The 21,424-nt window shown below is 37.4% G+C and overlaps 1 pseudogene; it reads right to left on the minus strand.

Annotated features, from left to right (window-relative positions):
• Nucleotides 1-2,509: 2,509 nt before the first annotated feature.
• Nucleotides 2,510-6,212, minus strand: Znf844l-ps3 (zinc finger protein 844 like, pseudogene 3; annotated as a pseudogene).
• Between the last annotated feature and the right edge of the window lie 15,212 nt (nt 6,213-21,424).

The following is a 21,424-nucleotide window of genomic DNA, read 5'->3' on the forward strand; positions in this document are numbered from 1 at the left end:
TTGAAGCTGGGCCTGTCACTTGAGATCAATAATTTAGGCTAAGCTGTCTTATCAATTAATCCCAGGGCTCCACCTAAGCAGAGCTGGGCTTACTGATAGAACATCATATGCCTGACTGGTGTTTTGCAGTTTTGTCACATTTGTGTGTATGATTGTGTGTGTTTCTAAAACCAGCTTGGATCTATAGTAAAATTTTCAAAAATGTCTTAATACTTATTATACAGAATATTGGGATTTATTAGTGTTATCATGCATTATGTAATGTGTTGAGACATAGAGATGCAGCTCCCAGGCAGGGTCAAGTAAGGACTGGTGACAAGTAGAAGTAGGGGCTGGAATGTCGCCCTTGAGAAGAAAATGTTTTTCTCACTTGGCTTTAAACTATGTTTTGTTGTGTCCTGTTTCTGTGGAAGTGGTTCTCATGTTCTCTTTGTAATGGTGAGTATATTTTGATAATAAGAAGAGGGGTGATTTGTTATGTGAATTTTTGAGAAGCCTTTGTTTAGTCTTATTTCTTTGTTTAGTCTTGCCTTAGTTGTTCCTGGTATCATGGGAACAATGATCTTACGGTATCTTGCCAAAATGGAAATTGAAGTAATGCACATTCATATCTATATAAGGATTAATAAAGCTTGCAACTGTGTGTAGTTGCTTCTGACGTTGATTTGGATCCCTGTGTCCTGGATGTTTGCGACTGTACCCAGGCCCCCCAATGCACTAGATGTTGACAGTAATGTATTTTGACAATATTCCCCCACAATTTCACTTGGTGTTGCATTGATTCTGTAGATAGATTTTGGAAGTATGGCCATCCCATGAGCATGCAAAGTCTTTCCCTTTTCTAGTGTCCTTTTTAATTTCTTTATTCAGTATCTAAAGTTTTCATTATAGAGGTCTTTCACTTCCTTGGTCAGGTTTAGTTCAAGAGATTTAGGGTGGGGGCTTGGATTTTTAAATTGTAATGAATGGGATTATTTCCCAGATCTCTCAATAAAATTTTATTGGTTGATAAGGCTACTACTGCTTGCCATATATATTATGGTGAGATGTGTTTCTTATATTCTGAGTTTCTTGACATGATTGATGTTGGCTTTGTCAAAAGCCTTACATGTCTATCAAAATGTTATGATTTTTATTCTATCAAAAAAAGAGATTTGTGAAATTTATAAAATGTATTGACATATTGAGCCAGCACTAATCTCTGGAATAAACCAACTTGATCATGGTTATTTTTGGATATATTATTGAAGAGTTTGCAGTTATCTTTAAAGAAATTTTGTATACAATTATATTGGAGATTGGTGGTGTTTTTTTTTTGTTGTTGTTTGTTTGTTTGTTTCTGGTTTTAGTATCAGGATAATCCTAGCTTCATAGTTTGGTAATGTGCCCTTCCTTTGCTATTTAATAGAATCGTTTGAGAAGCATTTGTGTTAGTATTTCATTGAAGGTCTGGCAATTTTTTTTATTTGGTAGATATTTTATCACTACTTCACTCACTGCTTTTTACAAAGCTGTTCAATTTTTTTTTATATCTTCATGATTTACTTTTGGTAAGTCATATACATTCAGGAGTCTATTTACTTTATTTTAGAGTTTTCCAATTTATTGGGATAAATGATTTTTAACTTGATAATTTTTGAGAATTTTGTGAATACTATATATCATTTTCATCCCTCCCTTTCCCCCAATCAACCTCCCCCCATTTCCTCCCTCAAATTCCCATCTTTTTCTTTTTTTCTATCTCCCTAACCCTATCCCCACAACCTAACCCTATCCCCACCATGCTAACATAATCCCACCCCCAGTCCTAAATTCCCTAACCCTAACCTAATCTCTAACCCTAACCCCTAACTTTCTAATACTAACTGCACACCCAACCACCCTAATCATAATCCCTAACCTTCTAACTCAGCTTGTTTCCAATAAACTCCTGGCATTTACTTATACCATGTTTTTGAAATGTTAAGTATTTATGCAGATTTCAAAACACAAAGACTTTACCACACTGAGCCCATTTCTAAGACTTTTTTCTAGTGTGTGTTATTTCCTGTATTCACAGATAACTGTGAAGGGCAAAGGCTGTACATTGCTTCCATTCACAGGGGTTCAGTGAATGGAAGTACGAATACTTTTGTTATAGTGAGAACTATAGAAATGTGCAAAGGCTTCACCATATTCAATACATTCATAGTTTCTCTCTAGTGTGGTATCTTTCATGCTGTTTGTCTTAATTTGGGTTTTAATGCTGTGAAAAGACACCATGACTAAGGCAACTCTTAGAAAGGACATTTAATTGAGGATGGTATACAGATTCAGAGGTTCAGTCTATTATCAAGGTGGGAAGAATGACAGTGTCCAAGCAGACATGGTGCTGGAGGAGAGTTCTCCATCTTGATCAGAAGGCAGCCAGAAGACTCTTCTGCCCTGGGTAGAGCTTAAGCATAGGATCTCAAAGCGCCCCCCCCCCCCAGTGACATACTTCCTCAAAGGCCACATCTATTCCAGAAAGGCCATACTTGCTATGGGCCAAGTATATTTAAACCACTACACCTTTGATGATCACAGTAAAGGCTTTATTACCACATTGGTTACATTCACAGGGCTACTCTTTAGTATGTGTTCTTTTGTGTAGTTGGAGGTGGCTTGATTGTGAAAAGGCTTTACCACATTGACCACATTTGTAAGGTTTCTCTCCAGTATGAATTCTTTCATGTTTTTGAAGTTGACCATGAGAGGCAAAGGATTTACAACATTGCTTATATTCGTAAGGTTTCACTCCAGTATGGGTTGCTTTGTGTATTCGGAGACTAGTGTTACACGCAAAGGCTTTACCACATTCATTACATTTGTAGGGTTTCTCTCCAGTATGAATTCTTTCATGTCTTTTAAGATCGTTCTGACATGCAAATGCTTTACCACACTGACTACATCCACAGGATTTCTCTCCTGTATGTGTTCTTTGATGTATTTGAAAATGACCATGATATCCAAAGGCTTTACCACATTGATCACACCCATAGGGTTTCTCTCCAGTATGCATTCTTTTATGTACTTGGAGATAACTGTGATATGCAAAGGCTTTACCACACGGATTACATTCACAGGGTTTCTCTCCAGTATGTGTTCTTTTATGCACTTGGAGATTACTGTGTTGTGCAAATGCTTTACCATCATGATTACATTCATAGGGCTTTTCTCCAGTATGCGCTCTTTGATGTATTTGAAGATGACCATGATACACAAAGGATTTACCACACTGATTACATTCATAGGCTTTTCTCCAGTATGTATTCTTTTCTCTATTTGAAGACGACCAGAATATGCAAAGGCTTTACCACACTGATTACATTCATAGGCTTTCTCTCCAGTGTGTGTTCTTTTATGTATTTGAAGATGACCATGATATCCAAAGGCTTTACCACACTGATCACATCCATAGGCTTTCTCTCCAGTGTGTGTTCTTTTATGTATTTGAAGATAACCATGATATCCAAAGGCTTTACCACACTGATCACATCCATAGGGTTTCTCTCCAGTATGCATTCTTTTATGTACTTGGAGATAACTATGAGATGCTAGGGCTTTACCACATTGATTACATTTGTAAGGTTTCTCTCCAGTATGTATTATTATATGCATTTGGAGATGACTGTGTTGTGCAAAGGCTTTACCACATTGATCACATTCATAAGGTTTCTCTCCAGTGTGTGTTCTTTTATGTCCTCCGAGATGACTATGTTGTGAATAGGCTTTATCACATTGGTCATATTTGTAGGGTTTCTCTCTAGAATGTGTTCTTTTATGTATTTGGAGATGTCTGTGATGTACAAAGTCTTCACTATACTGAATATTTTCAGAGGGTTTCTCTCCAGTATGAATTCTTTCATGCCTTTGTTGATAACTGTGACATGCCAAGGCTTTACCACAGTGAGAATATTCAGAGGGTTTCACTCCAGTACGACTTTTTTCATGCCTGCAAAGATAATTGGCACATGTAAAAGGTTTACCACAATCACTACACCAATGAATCTTTTTATCTATAGGAATTAATTTTATAATTTGGTCAAATTGTAAAGAGGAATCACATCTTAAAGTTTTAATCACTTTGTTTACATTCATGGTTTCCCCTTTATTATGGGTTGTTTCCCATACCTATAATGGTAAGAGTGTCATTACATGGCTCACATTTGTAGCATCCTTTTACCTTATGAATTTTTTTTACATATTTAAAGAGAAATGGAAGAACTCAGAGCTTTACCACACTGAGTACATGCATAAATTTTCCTATATTGTGAAATATACACTTGCATACTACATTGGCAAGTAAACCAGGACAAACAGAAAAGAATTTCCACATTTCTAGTACTCACAGGGATTTTCTGCAGTGTGAGTTTATGGATATATTCTCAATGAAGTTGGAAAACCAACTAATTATAAACTTGTACCACACAGAGAAAGTCTGTTCAAATGGGGACTACTACATATATTTTAATTGTTCTGGGAGAGAGAGAGCATGAGAAGTACATTGCTTCTTCCAATATCCCTATGCCCACATGGCTTGCATCCATTGTGGCATTAAAAGAAGAATAACAAATAAAAGATTTCCACACTGAATTCACACAGTTTGACTTTTTGTTGACCATAGGCATGTGGTATGTTTTTCCCCAACAACATTCTTGATTCTCATTAACTGCCTCTTTAACTTAAACTTAGAAATGTTACTTTATGAGTAATCAGCTTTACCATGAAATATTTGCTTATTAGAAACATATACTTATCACCTATAATATATATCATATATATGTACACACACACACTGCAATATGTGAGTGGCATGAGACTAAATAGATTGGCATTTCTACAGAGTAGCTGTAATGTGGCTCTGATTTGAATGGTAATATCTGTAGGCATTGTTGCCTTGTCTTCCTTCTTAGAGGAAAGCCTTGTAAACAAAAGTCAGACACCTGACACTGAGGTACATAGATTTGTGAGAATTTAATAAACTATACACTTAAAGAAGGGCTTTTCTTTTTACACTGTTGCTTATCTTTAAAACTTCTAGGACACAGTAACATTTCTTTACAGGCAGATCCATACCAACTTGCACATGACAATTACCTTACATGTCTTCTGAAACTTTGAAAATGTTCTTCAATATTATGGTCTTTCCAGTTGCAGCCTAAAATATAGTACGTGAAAATGTATGATATATTATTGAATATTAGGCAAAATTTAAGTTACTATCTTTAGTGAACCTGATTTATTCACCTCATTCTTAACTGAAATTGCAGAAAACAGTTTCCCCCTTATTTTAAAAAGTGAAAGAAAATCCACAATCTTACCTATAGCAGTGAGTTTCTTATAGGTCTCCAGCATCACATCTTTGTAGAGACTCTTCTGTAAAGGATCCAGCATAGCCCACTCTTCTTGAGTGAAGTTCACATTCACATCATCATAAGTCACCGCATCTTAAAATATCCCATACATGTGTACATCAGAAACCATGATACTGACATCACTGTAAATGTATGCCTCATTGACAATATAGTTGCATGATTCTGGTGCTTCCCCCACTTATTTCTTGACCCAAAAGTTCTAATGGAATTACCAAGTCATCTTAGAAGGAAATTGAATGCTCCTTGAATAGGATATAACTTTTCAAGAGAGATGCTAATTATGAGAGAGAAAGAGAGAGACAGAGAGAAAGACACACAGAGAGAGACAGAAAGAACCAAGTAGTACTAGCACACATCAGAGAAGTTGTACGAACGACTCACATCTTATTTCACTGATCTGGATGCTAGGTCTATCCAGGACACACAGAGGAACATATTAAGACTCTGTTTCCCATGTAAAAATCAATCAAAAGAGAGAGAAAGAACTCAGAGGTTTTTACTGGTGTTCCTACAAAGAATAACACATTCACTCCAGTTCTGTATTCATCTTCCAGAATCCTGAAGTGGCCAAGTTTAAACTATAAGAGTAATGAGATCATACTAAAGGGGGGGAGGGTGTTTTTAAATAGATGCAAACGGACAGATGAAATATTGGCAATGTAAATGTTGATCCTAAATAAGCAACACAGGACAGGAGAGATGGCTCAGCAGTAAAGAACTCTTGCTGGTCTTGCAAATAATTGGGCTCAGTTGCCAATACTTACAAGGGGTCTTCACAACTATCCATTTCTCCAAGTTCAGGAACTCTGAAGCCATCTTCTGCCTACTATGGGGACCAGGCATACAGAATATGGATATTCATGCACACAGGTAAAATATTCATATTTCTTCAAAAAATCAAGACAAACACAACAGGCAGGAAAAATGTTATGCATCTGCAATTCAATGACTCAGAAAGCTCAGGCAGTAAAGCTTAGGCAGTATTAAGTCATGAATCTATGCCATCCTGAGAAGTAGACTATTCTCTCTGCCAAATTTCAAAATCCACGACATGGATGAAGATCAACACAACAGCATATGGTTGACATGTACAAAAACCTACATTCCAGGTCCATCAGCCAATAACATGAAACAAACACACAAACAGTCAGGCATGTTGATTCACAATTAATCCCAGCATTCTGGACCTAGAGTCAGGTGGACCTTTAAGTTTGAGGCCTACATGTTCTACATACCTACTTTCAGAAGAGCCAGGACTAGAAAGAGAAACTTTGTCTTCACAAACAAAAACAGAAACAAAACCAACAAAATTAAAAATATAAAACCACCAGGCTTAGTCCTTAGTTGTTTCAACAGTTGTTTCAACTGCATCTTATGTGATTACAGACAGAGTCTACAATATACCCAAACTTATGAAATATAATGAAACCAATGCTAAGAGGAAAACTCATAACTCGGAGGGCCTACAAAAAATTTAGAGGGAGCATACACTAACAGCTTCACAGCACACCTGAAAACTTTAGAACAAAACGATGCAATTACACCCAAGAGGAGTAGACAGCAGGAAATAATCAAACTCAGGGCTGAAATCAACCAAGTAGAAATGAAAAGAAATGTACAAAGAATCAACAAAACCATGAGTTGGTTCCTAGAGAAAACCAACAAGATAGCCACACTAACCAGAGGTCACAGAGGGTATATCCAAATTAACAAAATCAGAAAGGAAAAGGGAGACATAATAACAGAAACTGAGGAAATTAAAAATAATATATCAGATCCTACTACCAAAGCCTATACCCAACAAAACTGGAAAATCAGGAGGAAATGGACAATTTTCTAGACAGATACCAGATACCAAAGTTAAATCAGGATCAGATAAACCATCTAAACCACCCCATAACTCTTAAAGAAATCTAATCAGTCATTAAAAGTTTCCCAACCAAAACATGTCAAGGATCAGTTGGGTTTAGTGCAAAATTCTACCAGACCTTTAAAGAGGACCTAATACCAGTACTCTTCAAACTATTCCAAAAATTAGAAACAAAAGGAACACTACCCAATTCATTCTTTGAGGCCACAATTACGCTTATACCTAAACTACACAAAGACCCTACAAAGAAAGAGAATTTCAGACAAATTTCCCTCAATAATATCGGTGCAAAAATACTCAATAAAATTCTGGCAAACTGAATCCAAGAACACTCAAAAGGTTCATTCACCATGAGCGAGTAGGCTTCATTTTAGGGATGCAAGGATGGTTCAATATATGGAAATCCATCAACGTAATCCACTATATAAACAAACTCAAAGAAAAGAACCAAATGATCATTTCATTAGATGCTGAGAAAACATTTGACAAAATTCAACAACCCTCCATGAAAAAAGTCTTCAAAAGATCAGGAATTCAAGGCCCATATCTAAACATAGTAAAAGCAATATACAGCAAACCAGTAGCTAACATTAAACTAAAGGGAGAGAAAGTTAAAGCGATCCCGCTAAAATCAAAGATTAGACAAGGCTGCCCACTCTCTCCCTACTTATTCAGTATCATTCTCGAAGTCCTAAGCAGAGCAATCAGACAACAAAAGGAGGTGAAGGGATACAAATGGGAAAGGAAGAAGTAAAAATATCACCATTTGCAGATAATCATAGTACACTTAAGTGACCCCAAAAATTCCTCCAGAGAACACCTAAACCACAAGTTGAGCAAAGTGGCTGGATATAAAATTAACTCAAACAAATCAGTAGCCTTCCTCTACTCAAAGGATAAGCAGGCTAAGAACGAAATTAGGGAAATGACACCCTTCACAATAGTCACAAATAATATAAAATACCTTGGTGTGACTTTAACCAAGCAAGCGAAAGATCTGTATGACAAGAACTTCTAGTCTCTGAAGAAAGAAATTGAAGAAGATCTCAGAAAATGGAAAGACCTCCCATACTCATGGATTGGCAGGATTAATGTAGTAAAAAATGGCCATTTTGCCAAAAGCGATCTACAGATTCAATGCAATCCCCATCAAAATTCCAACTCAATTCTTCATAGAGTTAGAAAGAGCAATTTGCAGATTCATTTGAAAAAGCAAAAAACCCAGGATAGGGAAAACTATTCTCAACAATAAAGAACTTCTGGGGAAATCACAATCCCTGACTTCAAGCAGTATTACAGAGCAATAGTCATAAAAACTGTATGGTATTGGTACATTTACACAGTGGAGTATATATCACCCAGCTGTTTTAAAAAATGGCATCATGAATTTGAAGGTAAGTGAATGAAACTAAAAAAAAGAATTACCCCAAGTGAGGTAGCCCACACCCAGAATGACAGATATGGTATTCATTCACTTATTAGTGGGTATTTCCTATTAGGTAAATGATAACCAAGGTATAATCTACAGACTCAGAGAGGATAAGTAAAGAAGAGGGCTACAGGGGGGAAGCATGGATCTCCTTCTAAAGGGGAAATAGAATCCTTTCTGTGAGTAGACTGCGGTTTGATGGCAACAGAAGGAGGAGGGATCAGTTGGGGGTGCAGTGAAGGGAAAAAGTAAAATGCAGAGCAAACTTGAGCCTCAGGACCACAGGTAAGACAAACCTTCCTGCTCCAAGCGATCTGCCTGGTGAACTCAGGCCACACAGAGGCAAAATCCCTCTAGGACCGGACACTTCTGGTTTTTAGCGGGATTCCAAAACTCACGGATCCCTGCCCGCAGCAGCTCACTGCTCCCAAACCCCGTGGGAGAGAGAGCTCACCGCCCAGATAAGTGGGCACTCCTGAGACTGCAGAGCGGAAGAGACCACCAACACTGTCCACCCCTGCCAACATCCCTGGCCCAGGAGGAAACTGTATACGGCCTCTGGGTTCCTGGAGATAAGCGCACAGGAGCAGCAGGTCCCCTGCATCTGAGACACCGCCTGAACATGAAGGGACCGATCAGATAAACAGTTCTTTGCACCCAAATCCAGTGGGAGGGAGAGCTAAACCTTCAGAGAGGCAGACACGCCAGGGAAACCAGAAGAGACTACACTCTGCCCACATTACTGATTCCAGAGGAAAACACCAAATGCCATCTGGAACCCTGGTGCACTGAAGATCCTGTAAAGGGCGGCACAGATCTTCCTGGTTGCTGCACCCATGGAGAGCTCATAAGCAACACCCCACGAGCAAACTTGAGCCTCAGGACCACAGGTAAGACAAACCTTCCTGCTCCAAGCGACCTGTCTGGTGAACTCATGACACAGGCCCACAGGAACTGCTGAAGACCTGTAGATAGGAAAAACTACACGCTGTTCCCATAACTGGCTGAAAGAAAACAGGAAAAGAGGTCTACAGCACTCCTGACAGGCTTATAGGACAGTCTAGCCTCTGTCAGAAATAGCAGAACAAAGTAACACTAGAGACAATCTGATGGCGAGAGGCAAGCGCAGGAACCCAAGCAACAGAAACCAAGACTACATGGCAACAACGGAGCCCAATTCTCCCACCAAAGCAAACACGGAATATCCAAACACACCAGAAAAGCAAGATCTAGTTTCAAAATCATATTTGATCATGATGCTGGAGGACTTCAAGAAAGACATGAAGAACTCCCTTAGAGAAACACAGGAAAACATAAATAAACAAGTAGAAGCCTACAGAGAGGAATCACAAAAGTCCCTGAAAGAATTCGAGGAAAACACAATCCAACAGTTGAAGGAATTAAAAATGGAAATAGAAGCAATCGAGAAAGAACACATGGAAACAACCCTGGATATAGGGAACCAAAAGAAGAGACAAGGAGCCGTAGATACAAGCTTCACCAACAGAATACAAGAGAGAGAAGAGAGAATCTCAGGAGCAGAAGATTCCGTAGAAATCATTGACTCAACTCTCCAAGATAATGTAAATCGGAAAAAGCTACTGGTCCAAAACATACAGGAAATCCAGGACTCAATGAGAAGATCAAACCTAAGGATAATACGTATAGAAGAGAGTGAAGACTCCCAGCTCAAAGGGCCAGTAAATATCTTCAACAAAATCATAGAAGAAAACTTCCCTAACCTAAAGAAAGAGATACCCATAAGCATACAAGAAGTCTACAGAACTCCAAATAGATTGGACCAGAAAAGAAATTCCTCCCGTCACATAATAGACAAAACACCAAATGCATAAAATAAAGAAAGAATATTAAAAGCAGTAAGGGAAAAGGGTCAAGTAACATGTAAAGGCAGACCTGTCAGAATCACACCAGACTTTTCGCCAGAGACTATGAAAGCCAGAAGATCCTGGACAGATGTCATACTTACCCTAACAGAACACAAATGCCAGCCCAGGTTACTGTATCCTGCAAAACTTTCAATTAACATAGATGGAGAAACCAAGATATTCCATGACAAAACCAAATTTACACAATATCTTTCTACAAATCCAGCGCTACAAAGGATAATAAATGATAAAGCCCAACATAAGGAGGCAAGCTACACCCTAGAAGAAGCAAGAAACTAATTGACTTGGCAACAAAACAAAGAGAAAAAAAGCACACAAACATAACCTCATATCCAAATATGAATATAACAGGAAGCAATAATCACTATTCCTTAATATCTCTCTCCATCAATGCTCTCAACTCCACAATAAAAAGACAGAGATTAACAAACTGGATACGCAACGAGGACCCTACATTCTGCTGCCTACAGGAAACACACCTCAGAGACAAAGACAGACACTACCTCAGAGTGAAAGGCTGGAAGACAACTTTCCAAGCAAATGGTCGGAAGAAGCAAGCTGGAGTAGCCAATCTAATATCAAATAAAATCAATTTTCAACTAAAAGTCATCAAAAAAGATAAGGAAGGACACTTCATATTCATCAAAGGAAAAATCCACCAAGATGAACTCTCAATCCTAAATATCTATGCCCCAAATACAAGGGCACATACATACGTAAAAGAAACCTTACTAAAGCTCAAAACACACACTGCACCTCACACAATAATAGGAGTAGATTTCAACCCCCGCTCGTATCAATGGACAGATCATGGAAACAGAAATTAAACAGACACATTGACAGACTAAGAGAGGTCATGAACCAAATGGACTGAACAGATATATATAGAACATTCTATCCTTAAGCAAAAGGATATACATTCTTTTCAGCTCCTAATGGTACTTTCTCCAAAATTGACCTTATAATTGGTCAAAAAACGGGCCTCAACAGGTACAGAAAGATAGAAATAATCCCATGCGTGCTATCAGAACACCACGAGCTAAAGCTCGTCTTCAATAACAATAAGGGAAGAACGCCCACATATACGTGGAAGTTGAACAATGCTCTACTCAACGATAACCTGGTTGTGGAAGAAATAAAAAGAGAAATTAAAGACTTCTTAGAATTTAATGAAAATGAAGGTACAACATACCCAAACTTATGGGACACAATGAAAGGTGTGCTAAGAGGAAAACTCATAGCTCTGAGTGCCTGCAGAAAGAAACAAGAAAGAGCATATGTAACCACCTTGACAGCACACCTAAAAGCTCTAGAACAAAAAGAAACAAATACACCCAGGAGGAGTAGAAGGCAGGAAATAATCAAACTCAGAGCTGAAATCAAACAAGTAGAAACAAAAAGGACCAGAGAAAGAATCAACAGAACCAAAAGTTGGTTCTTTGAGAAAATCAACAAGATAGATAAACCCTTAGCCAGACTAACGAGAGGACACAGAGAGTATGTCCAAATTAACAAATACGAAATGAAAAGGGAGACATAACTACAGAATCAGAGGAAATTCAAAAAATCATCAGATCTTACTATAAAAGCCTATATTCAACAAAACTTGAAAATCTGCAGGAAATGGACAATTCCTAGACAGATACCAGGTACCGAAGTGAAATCAGGAACAGATAAACCATTTAAACATCCCCATAACTCCTAAGGAAATAGTAGCAGTCATTAAAGATCTCCCAACCAAAAAGAGCCCAGGTCCAGACAGGTTTAGTGCAGAATTCTATCAGACCTTCATAGAAGACCTCATACCAGTACTATCCAAACTATTCCACAAAATTGAAACAGATGGAGCACTACCGAATTCCTTCTATGAAGCCACAATTACTCTTATACCTAAACCACACAAAGACCCAACAAAGAAAGAGAACTTCAGACCAAATTCCCTTATGAATATCGACGCAAAAATACTCAATAAAATTCTGGCAAACCGAATCCAAGAGCACATCAAAACAATCATCTACCATGATCAAGTAGGCTTCATCCCAGGCATGCAGGGATGGATTAATGTATGGAAAACCATCAACGTGATCCATTATATAAACAAACTGAAAGAACAAAACCACATGATCATTTCATTAGATGCTGAGAAAGCATTTGACAAAATTCAACACCCCTTCATGATAAAAGTCCTGGAAATAATAGGAATTCAAGGCCCATACCTAAACTGCATAGTAAAAGCCATATACAGCAAACCAGTTGCTAACATTAAACTAAATGGAGAGAAACTTGAAGCAATCCCACTAAAATCAGGGACTAGACAAGGCTGCCCACTCTCTCCCTACTTATTCAATATAGTTCTTGAAGTTCTAGATAGAGCAATCAGACAACAAAAGTAGATCAAGGGGATATAGATCGGAAAAGAAGAAGTCAAAATATCACTATTTGCAGATGATATGATAGTATAGTTAAGTGATCCCAAAAGTTCCACCAGAGAACTACTAAAGCTGATAAACAACTTCAGCAATGTGGCTGGGTATAAAATTAACTAAAATAAATCAGTAGCCTTCCTCTACACAAAATAGAAGCAAACCGTGAAAGAAATTAGGGAAACGACACCCTTCATAATAGACCCAAATAATGTAAAGTACCTCGGTGTGACTTTAACCAAGCAAGTAAAAGATCTGTACAATAAGAACTTCAAGACTCTGAAGAAAGAAATTGAAGAAGACCTCAGAAGATGGAAAGACCTCCCATGCTCATGGATTGGCAGGATTAATATAGTAAAAATGGCCACTTTACCAAAGCAATCTACAGATTCAATGCAATTCCCATCAAAATACCAATCCATTTCTTCAACGAGTTAGACAGAACAATTTGCAAGTTCATCTGGAATAACAAAAAACCCAGGAGAGCTGAAACTATCCTCAACAATAAAAGGATTTCAGGGGGAATCACTATCCCTGAACTCAAGCAGTATTACAGAGCAATAGTTATAAAAAACTGCAAGGTATTGGTACAGAGACAGACAGATAGACCAATGGAACAGAATGGAAGACCCAGAAATGAACCCACACACCTATGGGCACTAGATTTTTGACAAAGGAGCCAAAACCATCCAATGGAAAAAAGAGCATTTTCAGGAAATGGTGCTGGTTCAACTGGAGGTCAACATGTAGAAGAATGCATATCAATCCATGGCTATCACCAAAGCTGAAGTCCAAGTGGATCAAGGATCTCCACATCAAGCCAGATACACTCAAACTAATAGAAGAAAAACCTGGGCAGAATGTCAAACACATGGGCAATGGAAAAAGTTTCCTGAACAAAACACCAATGGTTTATGCTCTAAGATCAAGAATCGACAAAGCTTCTGTCAGGCAAAGAACACTGTTGTTAGGACAAAACAACAACCAACAGATTGGGAAAAGATCTTTACTAATCCTACAAATGATAGAGGGCTTATATCCAAAATATACAAAGAACTCAAGAAGTTAGACTGCAGGGAAACAAATAACCCTATTAAAAGAAAGGGTTCAAGTGTGGGGATTTAGCTCAGTGGTAGAGTGCTTGCCTAGTAAGTGCAAGGCCCTGGGTTTGGTCCCCAGCTCCAAAAAAAAGAAAAAGAGAAAAAAAATGGGGTTCAGAGCTAAACAAAGAATTCACAGCTGAGGAATGCCAAATGGCTGAGAAACACCTAAAGAAATGTTCAACATCTTTAGTCATAAGGGAAATGCAAATCAAAACAACCCTGAGATTTCACCTCACACCAGTCCGAATGCCTAAGATCAAAAACTCAGGAAATGCTGGCGAAGATATGGAGAAAGAGGAGCGCCCCTCCATTCTTGGTGGGATTGCAGACTGGTACAACCATTCTGTTAATCAGTCTGAAGGTTCCTCTGAAAATTGGATATTGAACTACCTGAGGACCCAGGTATAACACTCTTGGGTGTATACCCAAAAGATGCCCCAACGTATAACAAAGACACATGCTCCACTATGTTCATACCAGCCTTATTTATAATAACCAGAAGCTGGAAAGAACCCAGATGCCCTTCAACAGAGAAATGGATACAGAAAATGTGATACATCTACACAATGGAATATTTCTCAGCTGTCAAAAACAATGACTTTATGAAATTCATAGGAAAATGGATGGAACTGGAGAATATCATCCTGAGTGAGGTAACCCAATCACATAAAAAGACACATGGTATGCAATCATTGATAAGTGGATATTAGCCCAAATGCTTGAATACCCTAGATGCACAGAACACATGAAACTCAAGGATGACCTAAATGCGAATGCTTCACTTCTTCCTTAAAAGGGGAACAAGGATACCCTTGGGGGAATAGGGAGGCAAAGTTTAGAACAGAGGCAGAAGGAACACCCATTCAGAGCCTGCCCCACATGTGGCCCATACATATACAGCCACCCAATTACATAAGATGGATGATGAAAAGAAGTGGAGGCCGACAGGAAGCGGATGTAGATCTCTCCTGAGAGACACAGCCAGAATACAGCAAATACATAGGCGAATGCCAGCAGCAAACCACTGACCTGAGAACAGGACCCCTGTTGAAGGAATCAGAGAAAGGACTGGAAGAGCTTGAAGGGGCTCGAGACCCCAAAAGTACAACAATGCCAACCAACCAGAGCTTTCAGAGACTAAGCCATTACCCAAAGACTATACATGAATTGACCCTGGGCTCCAACCTCATAGGTAGCAATGAATAGCCTAGTAAGAGTACCAGTGGCAGGTGAAGCCCTTGGTGCTGCCAAGACTGAACCCCCAGTGAACGTGATTGTTGTGGGGAGGCTGGTAATGGGGAGAGGATGGGGAGGGGAAGCCCATAAAGAAGGGAAGGGAAGGGGTTAGGGGTATTTGGACCCAGAAACCAGGAAGGGGAATAACAATCGAAATGTGAATAAGAAGTACTCGCGTTAATAAAGACTAAAAAAAGAAGAGCAGTATATGTTATCATAAAGCTAGGTTCTTCTATTTAAAGATTCTACCACATAAAGAGGAAACATATATTCAGACATACCCATGCCATACTCTACAGGGAAGATAAAAACAAGGGCAAGAAATAGATGTATGTAAACTTATCTGCAGGTCCAATATAATTTTTAATATCAAATATAATCTAGAAATAGACTAAAGATAGTTTTTACCTTAGGGCCAAGGAATATTTGATAGGACCAAATTGGGATTATCTAAGGATCCAGCTTGCCACTATCATTGGACATGAGGACAAAGGACCATGTTTCTTTCTAACATCCTACCTGTATAATTATGACAAATTACAGATGAAATATCTTTTTTCTTTGCCTGTTCTTATGCCAAAATATCTGAAAAAGACTACTTAATAAATAAATGGCTTATTTGAGATTAGAGCTCATGATACAGTGCACAGGAGAAGTAATAATACACAGCTAGTAACCCATCCTGTATTGTCAGCAAGCAGAAAGAGGTGAATGCTGATGTTGCCCCATTAATCAATTAAATTCAGAACCCACATTACAGATATTTCCTGAAGTTTGTCTCCTAGGTGATTTTAGGTCCTGTCAAGTTGACAACAAAATTAATCACCGTGATGTGTATAAATAGCCATGAAAAGAATAAAATAAGAATTTGTGCTTCCAGTATAAAGACCATGCTGCAGATAGACGTGTTTTTTAAATTAAACTCTTTTCTAAAATGAAAAAAGGCATGAAAGGTCAAACCTTTTATGCCTTCCAACTTTTCTAAAACATACAAGATTGAACAATCACATTTTTAAGTAAATTTTTATGGCAATACAATGATACTTTCTCTATGTTACTTGATAATCCCTAAATTTTTTCTATTTTTGTGAGTGTAGGGTTTTTATTATCCACTGTTATTTGTAGAAATTTAGTGTTTACTTAGTGTGCATTCCTTTAGATATAGGTGACTGTAGAAACTAGAGGTTGCCATCCATTCTTTCCTACCTTATATGTTATTTATCTATTTAAAGTTTTACTTCTTCAATTAAAAAATAAAATTAGAGAAAATACATTTTGGTTATATTTTTTCTTCTCATTGAAATCTACACAAATACTCCAAACCTATCTACAAATCCATGTTTATGCTTTTTCTAGAACTCTATCTTTCCCTTTCTTAAGAATATAAAGCCTACCCGAAAATCAACTAAAAATAAACACAGAAGTAATAAGACAAAATAATAACCAAACAAACAAAATGAGATAAGGTACACACAGAGGCACACAAAGAACTGTAGAGTCAATAATGTGCTGCCCAACACTCCAGGGCATTTTTTTTTTCCTTTCTAGTGAGTGAAATTGGTATACCATGATACTGCTTTGGAGAAAATCAGTTTTTGCTTTGTCAGCAAGTTTCAATCACCAACAACTTCTTGCTGGGGATGAGACTTTTTATATATGTTTCCTTCTCAGTGCTAGCTTTTTAATCTGGTTTGAGCTTGCGCAGAAATTGTGCAAGCTGTCAGAGTTCCTATGACTTCATATGTGTATCTGTATGATTGTGTTTTGAAAATATGGTTTCTTTGAAGTCATCACCTAACCTCTGACTCTTTCATTCTTTCTGCCTCCTCTTCCATACAGATGCCTGACATTTTAGGTAAGGGGTATGATAAAAAAATCTCACTTATGATAGTGAGTTCAAAATTCCATCACTATCCAAACTCTATATTAGTTCCCTTCAACTGAAAGAAAGCTTCTCTTATGGAGGCTGAACATGGCACTGATCTACACGTATAGCAACAGTACATTAGCAGGAGCCATTCACTTTATTGCTATGTTCCTTTAGAATAATAAAATTATTGCTTTTCTCTAAATGTATGTGAAAATACACACACACAAACACACACATGTATATATATACATATTTATACATGTTCATATATATACATATATACATATATATATTCTCAGGTTTGTGGGCTACTTTATCAGTGTCAGATATGAATTCTGTCTCACAGAGTGGGGCTCAAATACAATGTAAAAGAAAAGAGGTTGTTTATTCACACATTTATACCACTATTAAGTGAGTACATTTTTTTAACCAACTGACTGTTATAGATTATACGGCTTATATCTAAATATTTTTCCCTTCCAGCATCATAAGCACTAGTCAATAGGAATGAAACATTTATCTGGGCTCTGGCTACTTCTCCATGTTCGACATTGTATGTTATCCTCAGCAGTAAACATTTATTATCATGTTATAGAGAGTAAATAATACCCAGAAGAACGGCCTGTGATGGGAGGGGTGATCTATGGTATCGTCTTTCATCAATGATTTAAGAATAGGCAAGGCATTCCTGGCCGAATGTGACATATGATATCTATTTAGAACTTCATCTTTGATGACTCCATCTATCTTCCTTTCATATAATGTATGTGTGTGTGTGTGAGAGAGAGAGAGAGAGAAAGAGAGAGAGAGAGAGAGAGAGAGGAAGAAGAGGAAGAGGGGAGGAGGATGGTGAGGGAAGAATGAAGAAGGAGGAAGAGAAGAAAAAGAAGAAGAAGAAGAGGAAGAGGAGGAGGAGGAGGAAAAGGAAAAGTCATGTGGAGTTCAATAGAATATGTATTCTATTAGGTTTTAGATAAGCAACAATAACAATTGCTATCATGTATGGTTATTATTTTGACATAGTTCCCACTAAGACTATTGCACGATCAATTTAATTTTATCCTTACAGTGAACAGAGGAGGAATGTTACATCTCTAAGAATATGTAGATTTTCACAGTGTTATATCTTTCAGACATCCACAGATGAAACACAGGTCTGTCAGAAACCATCTATGTTGATCACCATGTTACCTTGCAGCATTACCTAGAGTATGCGTTGCTCAGTTGGAGTCTTGTCCTTTTAGATATCATTTCCAGTTCTTTCTATACTGAAATGGCCAGTGAATGCAGCAATATTTCAAATCACTGCTTCAGTTAGATCAGGTATCTGGAGTTAGTCAGATGGATCAAGAGAAAAGAGACAACATTGATTGCTGACACTGCAGTGCATCGGGAGGAAAGCAAAATGCTCAGTCTGGCAGAGAAGAGCAGTCATTTCAGCTACTTGTACCCAGAGTGTTGAACTAGCAAAATATCTGACTTTTTAGTTTATTTTTTCACAGGACACCTTTGTAAACATGTCAGTTAGAGAAATGCTTGTTGGCTGCTTAAGCCTTAGCTGTGTAGATACAGTATGTCTAAACTTTTATTTCTGCTTGAACTTACTATTTCCAGAAGCCCAAATCATATCATGATACAAAAAAAGAAATGAATTCACAACTTGAAGTAACATTTCAAATCAGTTGGAAACATTCTAAATTATGATTATCAAAACACATTGATTTCTGTTTAGGAGGGGACATTTGAAATTATGAAAAGTAAATAGCAATGGCCACATTCTAAAAGTTCTTAGATGACATGGGGTAGGTTTTATTATCAGACCATAGAAATTCCGAATCCTGACTGTAAATATAATTTACCAAATTTACAGAGAGTGAAAACAGCAGTCTTCAGAATTACTCAGAAGTGACGATAAGACATAATCTAGTGTGGGAAAGAACTTGCTGCAGAAAGAAGAGAATTCAAATTTCTGTGCCTGCACTTTAAAACAGTCATGATTGTATACAGCTATACCCCAGTGCTATGATGACAGAGAAAGAATTTCTGGAGCTTGTGCACAGCAAGATAGCATCAGTATTAGTGAAAGGCTTTGAATTGAAAAAAATGTGTAGAAAATCATAAAAGAGGATACTATTTACTTTCTCTGTCTTCCTCTTGAACACATAGGCATGAAGACACAGACAGAGAGACAGACAGACAGATAGACACACACACACACACACACACACACACACCATATCACACACACTAATTCTTGGTGGTCACGTACTGAGGAATATTAAATTAATAATTTATAACCTTGAACTCATGAAAATGTCCACTTGACCTTTATAATTGCCATTGATCATGAATACTATTTTGTGAACCATGGATGTACATATGTAAAATAAATCAGTTGTCAGAATAAAGTAAGGGCATGACATATTAATATTAGAAAATTTTAAAAACATTAGTTTACTATTTTTTGATGTGTGTGTGTGTGTGTGTGTGTGTATGTATGTATGCTGCATGTGTGTGTGTTCACGTAGGTCTTCTGATTCCACAGCTTGTGTATAGGCCAGATGGCCAATTTCTGTAATGGGTCATTATCTATGGATTCCTATGATTAAAGTGAGGGTGTTAAGCTTGTTCTGCAAGTCCTTTTTCCCTCTTGCTGGCCTAAAATAATTGTCAAAATTTAAATGAATTTCTTATAAGCAATTGATGAAGGTTATTTACTCATCATGAAGTTAGAAGTTCATATTGAAGCTCAGCAAGTCTCTGGAGTGACAATTCCATTTTATGTCAGCATAGGAGACTTGGATATCATTTGATAAGGGCTTATGACTAGTTACATTAATATTCATAAAATGACCAAATTGTATGATCCTTGAAGAAGATACCATTAAATTGGAAGACAAAGAACAAGAGCCAAATAAGTCCAGCAGCTACTGAGATGCAGTCACTGACTGAGCTGAGTCTGAGCAAACACCAAAGAAACAGTGAGCTGTACTGTAGCCTAAGTAACGATACAAGCAAAAGCACTAAAATTCCTTGAATGAGGCATATAGGTATGGGAAAAGCTCTTCAACCTGGAACTTCACTTGACTTAGGCTGCATAAAAATCTACCTTCCAGAAATATACCTAACAATGAAGTTGCTCACCTCATCTCACCTGCATGAAGCTGTATACATACCAAACAATGGACTAAGACTCCCTGCACAAAACACTGGTTATAAACTTTTCTTTCATGATCAACTTCCATTCAAAAGTATTCAATAGCATATCCACATACTGGAGGGAGAAATCTGTTTCAACTGGCCTGAGACAGTTTAGAGTATATACTCAGTAAGTCGTATTGAATCCTCTGGAAAAACTTTCAAGGGAAACATCCTTAATGTCATATACCTAGTGATAATTTAATATGCATTTGATTAAATCAAATGCATCATGGAAACTGATGTTCACAGTAAATTAAGGCTTGCCTAATCAAAAAAAGTCAATCAAAACAGAAATATCCGCACAGAACTCTGAGTAAACAATTCTTCCTTCTCGAGAGGTCCACAAATTAAAGCTACACTGAATACCTGTGTTTCTCACTTTGCTTTTGAATAAAATTTCTTTGACACCTTGCTCTCTGTGACTTCTTGTAATAAGATGAGAACATCCTGGAAACACCTCACCTAGACAGTAACCTCAGATAAAACTGATAAGCATCTTCTTCAAATAATGACACGAATTATGGAAGCTCTAAAAGAACTCTCCTGTTACTTTCTTGTAAGAACTTCTAAGAATGACACAAGCCATGTCTAATCTCATGCCTATTCAATGAAATCAGAAGTTATAAAAAAATTCATCCTAGTGTTGTTTTTTGTACCAATTTCAACTTTAAGATATTAAGTACAATCACATTGGAATTCCTGTTTTCTCAGAAGTTTTGATAATGTCACCTACAATTAAGCAAGAGGAGAATCCTTAATGAATTTCTCTAAAATACATTTGCATGATAGATAAAATATTAACTCTAGAATGGGAATATTAGAAAAATGCTTGTTTCTGTGTTACTGCATTGAAAATGTAATTTATACCCCTTTGTCATTTTCAAAATGCAGATGTTCATAGTATACATATTAGATTATGTGGACTATTAATAATAATAAAAGTTTCTAACAATAATTGAAGAACAGAGCCAGTAGTTTGAGACAATAAT

The sequence above is a fragment of the Rattus norvegicus genome, chromosome 3 (assembly GCF_036323735.1).
Source record: "Rattus norvegicus strain BN/NHsdMcwi chromosome 3, GRCr8, whole genome shotgun sequence".
In the NCBI taxonomy this organism is placed as follows: Eukaryota; Metazoa; Chordata; class Mammalia; order Rodentia; family Muridae; genus Rattus; species Rattus norvegicus.